We start from the raw sequence: 7,305 nt of genomic DNA on the forward strand, positions 1-7,305 counted from the left end.
TTTTGTCCCCTGTATAATCTGCATCACAATAACCAGAGAGCCTATACTCTGATGTTTTCTCATACATCAGGCCAAGGTTAGGGGGTTCCTTTCAAATACCTGAGGATTCTTTTAACAGCTGTTAAATGAGATTCCCTAGGATCTAATTGGAATCTGGCACAAAGACATACACTAAACAAAATATCAGGGCGTGTAGCCGTCAGATAGAGAAGAGAGCCTATCATACCACGATAGAGCTTCTGACAAACTTTCTGGCTAGTTTCTTCTTTCTCCAGAATGCAGGTTGGATGCATTGGCGTCTTGGCAGGTTTGCATTTGGCCATTTCAAATTTCTTCATAATGTCTTTTATGTACTTACTTTGATATACGTAGGTAGCTTCTGAAGCTTGATTGATTTGAATCCCCATAAAGAATTTTAGTTCTTGCATTAAGCTCATTTCAAATTCTGCCTGCATTAGCTCAAAGAATTCTTGACATACAGAGGGGTTAGCTGAACCAAAGATAATGTCATCAACATATATCTGGCATATCATGAGATCTTTTCTAATGTTTTTACAGAAGAGTGTAGAGTCAACCTTTCCTCTAATAAAATCATGTTCCAGAAGAAAATTACTTTATCTTTCATACCAAGCTCTAAGAGCTTGTTTTAGTTCATACAGTGATTTATTTAGTTTTAAAACGTGTTCTGGACATTTAGAGTTTTCAAATCCTGGAGGTTGATCGACATATACTTCTTCTGATATATAGCCATTAAGGAATGCACTCTTAAGATCCATCTGATATAGTTTGGTGGAATGATTTACAGCAAATGAAACAAGTAGGCGAATAGATTCTAACCTGGCGACTGGGGCAAAGGTTTCATTGTAGTCAATCCCTTCTTGTTGACTATAACCCTGTGCCACCAGTCGTACTTTGTTTTTGACTACTTCTCCCTTTTCGTTCAGTTTGTTTCTGAACACCCATCTGGTTCCAATAATGTGAGTTCCTTTAGGCTTTGGGACGAGATCCCAGACGTCATTCTTTGAGAATTGATCTAGTTCTTCTTTCATAGCCAGAACCCAGTAATTGTCTTGAAGTGCCTCATCACATAAAGTAGGCTCGATCAGGGATACTAGTCCTAGTGGACTTTCTTCAGATGCTTTAAATGTTGACCTAGTTCTGACAGGTTCATCCTTGTTTCCCATAATCAAATCTTTAGAGATGTTGGGGCGACTTCTTGATCTTTTCTGGATAGTTGAGGCTTTAGTTGCATCTGGACTTTGTTTGTCAGATACTTTTTGGTGCTTTAGTCTTTTCGTCAGAGCCTGCAAGAGTGATCTCCAAATCTGCAAGTTTCTCAACTAGCTTTGACTTTTCAGGGTCAAGCTTATCATCAAATCTAACATGTATTGATTCTTCCACAATTTTGGTTTTTGTATTGTATACTCTGTAGCCTTTAGAGTGTTCTGAGTATTCTAACATCATGCCTTTTTGTGCTTTTGAATCAAACTTGTTCAGATGTTCTTTAGTATTGAGAATAAAACAAGAGCATCCAAAAGGATGGAAATAAGAAATGTTGGGTTTTCTTCCCTTACACAGTTCATAGGGAGTCTTTTCCAAAATAGGTCTTATAGAGATTCTATTCTAAATATAATACATTGTATTTACTGCTTCAGCCCAAAAGTGCTTAGCCACATTTGTTTCATTGATCATGGTCTTGGCGATCTCTTGGAGTATCCTATTCTTCCTCTCTACAACTCCATTTTGTTGTGCAGTTCTAAGGCAGGAGAAATCATGGGATATTCTATTAGAATCAAATAGTTCCTCAAAAAATTTATTCTCGAATTCGCCACCATGATCACTTCTGACTCTGATGATATTAGAGTCAAACTCATTTTACACTTTTGAACAGAATCTAGTGAATACAAAGTGAGACTCACTCTTGTGCTTTAGGAATTTTACCCATGTCCAGCGACTGAAATCATAAACAATAACTAGTCCATACTTCTTTCCGTTAATTGACGATGTCTTAACAGGCCCAAAAAGGTCAATGTGAAGAAGTTCCAGAGGCTTAGAGGTGGAAACAATATTTTTATTTTCAAAAGATGTTTTCGAAAATTTTCCTTTCTGACATGCCTCACACAGAGCTTCTGAAGAATACTTTAGTTTAGGTAGGCCTCTGACTAACTCGAGTTTATTTAGCTGAGAGAGTTTTCTCATGCTAATGTGGCCCAAGCGTCTATGCCATACCCATTGCTATTCATGAACAGACAACAAACATTTTACATTTTGATCTTTCAGATCTGAGAGATTTATTTTGTAAATATTGTTTTTCCTCTTGGCAGTGAATAGAACTATTCCATTGTTTTGGTTAATTGCTTTACATGTTTTTTGATTGAAGATTACATCATAACCGTTATCACTTAATTGACTTATTGATAACAGATTATGCATTAATCCTTCTACATATAGAACATCGGATATAGAGGGAAGAGTTCCATTACCAATAGTTATGGAGCCTCTGATTCTTCCTTTATGATTTCCTTCGAAACCTACAAAGCTAGCATCTTTAAGTTCCAGGTTTTGGAACATATACTTTCTTCCCGTCATGTGTTGCGAGCATCCAAAGTCCAGGTACCATGATTGGTGTCTTAACTCTACGGCATAAGATATCTGCAACATAAACAATCTAATCCTTTGGTACCCAGAATCTTTTGGGTCCTTTGTGATTAGTTTCCCCATAGTTTCTTAGAACTTTGGGTTTTCTAGCATTATCAAAACATTGTGCTTGTGCATGTGTGTAGTGATAAGAAAAAGGAGATTTGGGTTTGTCATCTGTAGAAGACTTATCTTCACCAGGGATATACCTTATTCCTCTTTTATTATTCTGACTGACTCCATAAATCATGGATGCCATTCTGCTTCTTTCTATACCATTTTTCAGAAACTTTTGAAAAGATTTTTCATACTCATATATTATTGTGTTAGAAGTTTTTGGGGCTTGAGATAACGCTTCTTCAAGTTTTAAACATTGGTTATTTATGGAGTCTCTTTCGTTTATCAAAGTTTGATTTTCATCTTTTAGTTCTGAAACAGTCATCTCAAGCTTATCACATTCTTTGACGGTTCCTTCAAGAACCCCTTTTATAGCTTTAAATTTTTGTTTAAGTTTCTGATATGAGCTTAGAGTTTCAGAAAGGCATGATTCAAGGTCAGAGCGAGAAAGATCAGAAAATACCTCTTCAGGATCAGATTCTCCATCTGATGTGTTTCTAGAGGTGGTAGCCATAAATGCAACATTTGCCTGTTCTTCAGAGTCTAATTCAGAGGAATCCGATCCACTGTCGTCCCAGGTGGCCATCAGTCCCTTTTTTGTTTTGAATGAGCTTTTCTTGAAACTTTCTCTACTAGAGCTTTCTTTCTTCAGCTTTGAACATTTGTTTCTGTAATGGCATGTTTCCTTACATTCATAGCATGTTATTTCTTTGTTTGACTTACCTCTGGAAGTTGATTCTGAGTGATCTCCCTTGGGTCTTGGTCTTCTGAAGTTATTATTCCTTTTTCTCCTGAGTTGTTTTACTCTTCTGGTCAAAAGGGATAACTCTTCTTCATTGTTAGGGTCTTCCTTTTCAGAGTCGTCATTGTCTTCCTCTTCAGCTTGGAAGGCTTAGTTCCTTTCTGGTTTGTATCTTTTAGATCTGGACTTTAGTGCTACATACTTGATCTTCTTTTGAGGCTCATCTTCCTCAAGTTTTATCTCGTGACTTCTGAGTGAACTAACGAGTTCCTCAAGACTGATATTGTTCAGATCTTTTGACAATTTTAATGTTGTGACCATTGGTCTCCACTTCTTTGGAAAACTTCTGACTATCTTTTTGACATGATCTACAGTTGTGAAGCCCTTGTCCAAAACTTTGAGTCCTGCAATTAAAGTTTGAAATCTAGAAAGCATTACCTTTATAGCTTCATCGTCCTCCATCTTGAAGGCTTCGTACTTCTGAATTAGAGCCAGAGCCTTTGTCTCTTTGACTTGAGAATTTCCTTCGTGAGTCATCCTTAGGGAGTCAAGTATTTCTTTAGCTGATTCCCTGTTGGTGATCTTTTCATATTCATAGTAGGAAATGGAATTCAGCTCTATCATTCTAGCTTTGTGATGGTTTTTGAAGTCGCGCTTCTGATCATCTGTCATTTTACTTCTGGCAATAGCAACGCCAGCGTCAGACATTGGAGGTGTGTAGCCAATTATGACGATGTCCCATAGATCAGCATCATATCCCAGAAAGAAACTTTCAATTCTATCTTTCCAGTAATCAAATTTTTCTCCATCAAAGGTTGGAGGTTTACCATTGTAACCATCTCTTTCATTGGTGTTGGTCATAGTGTTTTTCTCACGCTGGATCTCTCTACAATGTTAAGTGTTTGATTAGAAAATCAATAACAGAGTCAAAGCTCTGATACCAATTAAAGGTAGAGAAAAACAAGAAAGGGGGATTTGAATTGTTTTAGGAAAATAAAACTTTTTAAGAATTTGGACACACGCAGAATAAAAAGGAATTCAACACAGAGTTTTATACGGGTTCGCTTGAAATTCAAAGTTACTCCAGTCCACCCGGTCAAGGTGATTTCGCCTTTAAAAAGGACTTAATCACTAATCTTGAAAGATTACACAAATAACCGTCTAAGTGAAATAATACCTTAGCCCTCTCAAGTATTCAGACTTCACAGAGTCGCTTGAGGAAATATCTTAGCAATGATATGATTACAGTAATGAATAGTGCTTCTAACAATAAGCAGATATTACATAAGATAATAACAAGAAATGTTCTCACGTTAGAGCAGTAGCTCGTGAGAGAATGAAAATCAAGAGTGATGGTAGTATGGTATTCTCGTGTGTTTTAGGTGTTTCTTGTGAAGCTTTCCATCCTTTTTATAGGAGAGTGAGAAGACAGTTGGGTGATGTTAATGCCAGAATCTTGGGCATTGAAGACTGATTAACGCCATTAATTTCCTTGTTCTTTACAAAGTAGTATGGAGCGCAATAACTTCTTTCTAAAAAATAGTTTCTTTCCATAAGCAAGTTTCTTCAATGTTAAGCTTTCTTAAATCAGCGAATCTTAGTCAGAGTCTTCATTTAGCAATTTTTGTCTTCAGAGGATGCTTGTATTTGACTGTCATCCGAGTTTCTCTTTATTCAACTTCTTCAAAGTCTGGAGTCCTTCTTCTCTTTCAGAGTGTCTGACTTCTTTAGTTTTGCTAGCGCCTGCGTTGGATCGGAGTTAGAGCTTTTGGTTACATATCTTCTGAGTAGCATCTTAGCGCTACATTTTGTATCTGATGATTGTCTATCTGATTGTTTTGATTAGAGTCATGTACACTTAGAAAAAAATTTGTTAGGGTGCCATTTTTGTTTCATCCTTTGTTATCATCAAAATCTTAGAGATACATTGTAGAACTAAATTTGTTCTTACATGAGCTACCTTATTTATTAATCCATCGCTCTTCATTTATTCAATCGATACCATCTTTTTGAGATCAAATATACTTATCCTTGGACTCCTTGTACATCCTAATAGGACGATATAACGGTAGTCCACCTCATGAATCAAGAGTTATTTGGATCGTCCCCAATCATTTAATTCATTATTTTTTAGCTAAGATGCTTGTTTACTCTCTGGTTCAGAGTCTATCCCTTCCATGGATCCAAGATACCGTTCTTCTTTGATCTCGAATTGTTTGTTCCCCAGCAATGGATATGTTGTTCCTTATACACAACAATACTTTATTTTGGGCCTCGTATATACCCTTTTAGGACGATATAACGGAAGTCCATCTTGTGAATCAAAAGTAGTTTGGATCGTGCCCAAACATTAAATGCATTTTTTTCGGCTAAGACACTAGTTTACTCTTCGGTTCAAAGTTCACTCTCCCTTTGTGGGTTCCCTTGATGCCATTCTGTTGATACTAGTTATACTTTTTATCACTTTCAATCTTTTCCTTTGTTCTCGTAGTTCCATGAACTATGAATGCTCTAACTCTCTCATTGCACAGTGAGAATACGTAGGTACGAGGATGCGAATCCTTGGCGAGCATAATCCTAATTATTCCTTCTGCCTTAGGGAATCATCCATATCTTTCACGATCCATGATCTACCTTTGATAATTGAATCGTTCACCCAAGTGACATACTATTTCTTTGATATCAGATACACTTTCTTTGGAATTACATATACTATTTCTTTCTTTTTCCCTCATTCTTTTGTGAGTAATCTTTAGATATAATACTCATTAAAGTAAGAACAATCAAAACGGTTCCCATGGAGTACCATAGATGTTAGGGGTGCTAATACATTCTCCTTGCATAACCAACTTCCTTACCTAGCATATCTCTTTCCCCGGAATTTTATCGATGTTTTCCTTTTCCTTCGGGAATAAATAAAGTTTGATGGCGACGTTATTGTATGTTCGAGCGTGCGATGCGTTCGGGTATATTTCCCCTAGTTTCAGGTTCATCAAATGTTTGTTATGTTGACCTATTTGGTTATTGCATATAGTTGGTTTACAATTCTATTAGATTTGTATAGGTTCTCTATCATAGTTTTTCTTTTGATTTTATTTTGGACTACCATGGGTATATTTTCCCAGTTTATGCTGGTCAAACTTATTGTTCTTTTAAAAATTATCACTAAACTTTGAATAATAAAATCTCTTAGCATTAAGGATTCTAGGGGATAGCTATGGGTATTTCGGTTTCAAAAAAGTATGCTTGTTGTTTAGACATGTGGCGTATTCTTTTGGTTATGAGTTGGAAAGCTTAATTTCAGTTGGTTCATACCTTGTTGATTATTTTGTAATGGTTTAATATTTGTAAACAATATTAGTTTGTTTCTGATTTTTTTAATTGTAAATCGTGCATATTGTAAATATTGTAGATTTCATTGAGTTGTTATTATTTTACTTTATTGTGTTTTAAATCGGATTCTTAATCTACAGATTCAGTAATTTTATGTTGTTATGCCGCCAAAAATTCTATACATCAATATGATATTTTCGTCGCGTTTCGGTCCTTACGTACGACACTTCAATTACTTTGTCACTATGTATAAATCGGCTTTGAGCACATTGTGGTTAACTTGCTTCGATTATTTCGCATTCGATCTTGCGGCTTGATTGATTGATTAATTAAAGTTTTGTTTAATTAGATAATTTTGTTAATCAATTTTAATTAACTTGATTATTTAATTACATTAATCTTTGATCAAACAATTGTGATAATTAATTTTGATTAGCTTAATTAAGTGACTTAATCAAATTTTAATCAATTCACTT

Source organism: Lathyrus oleraceus, chromosome 6 (genome assembly GCF_024323335.1).
Source record: "Lathyrus oleraceus cultivar Zhongwan6 chromosome 6, CAAS_Psat_ZW6_1.0, whole genome shotgun sequence".
Taxonomy (NCBI): domain Eukaryota; kingdom Viridiplantae; phylum Streptophyta; class Magnoliopsida; order Fabales; family Fabaceae; genus Lathyrus; species Lathyrus oleraceus.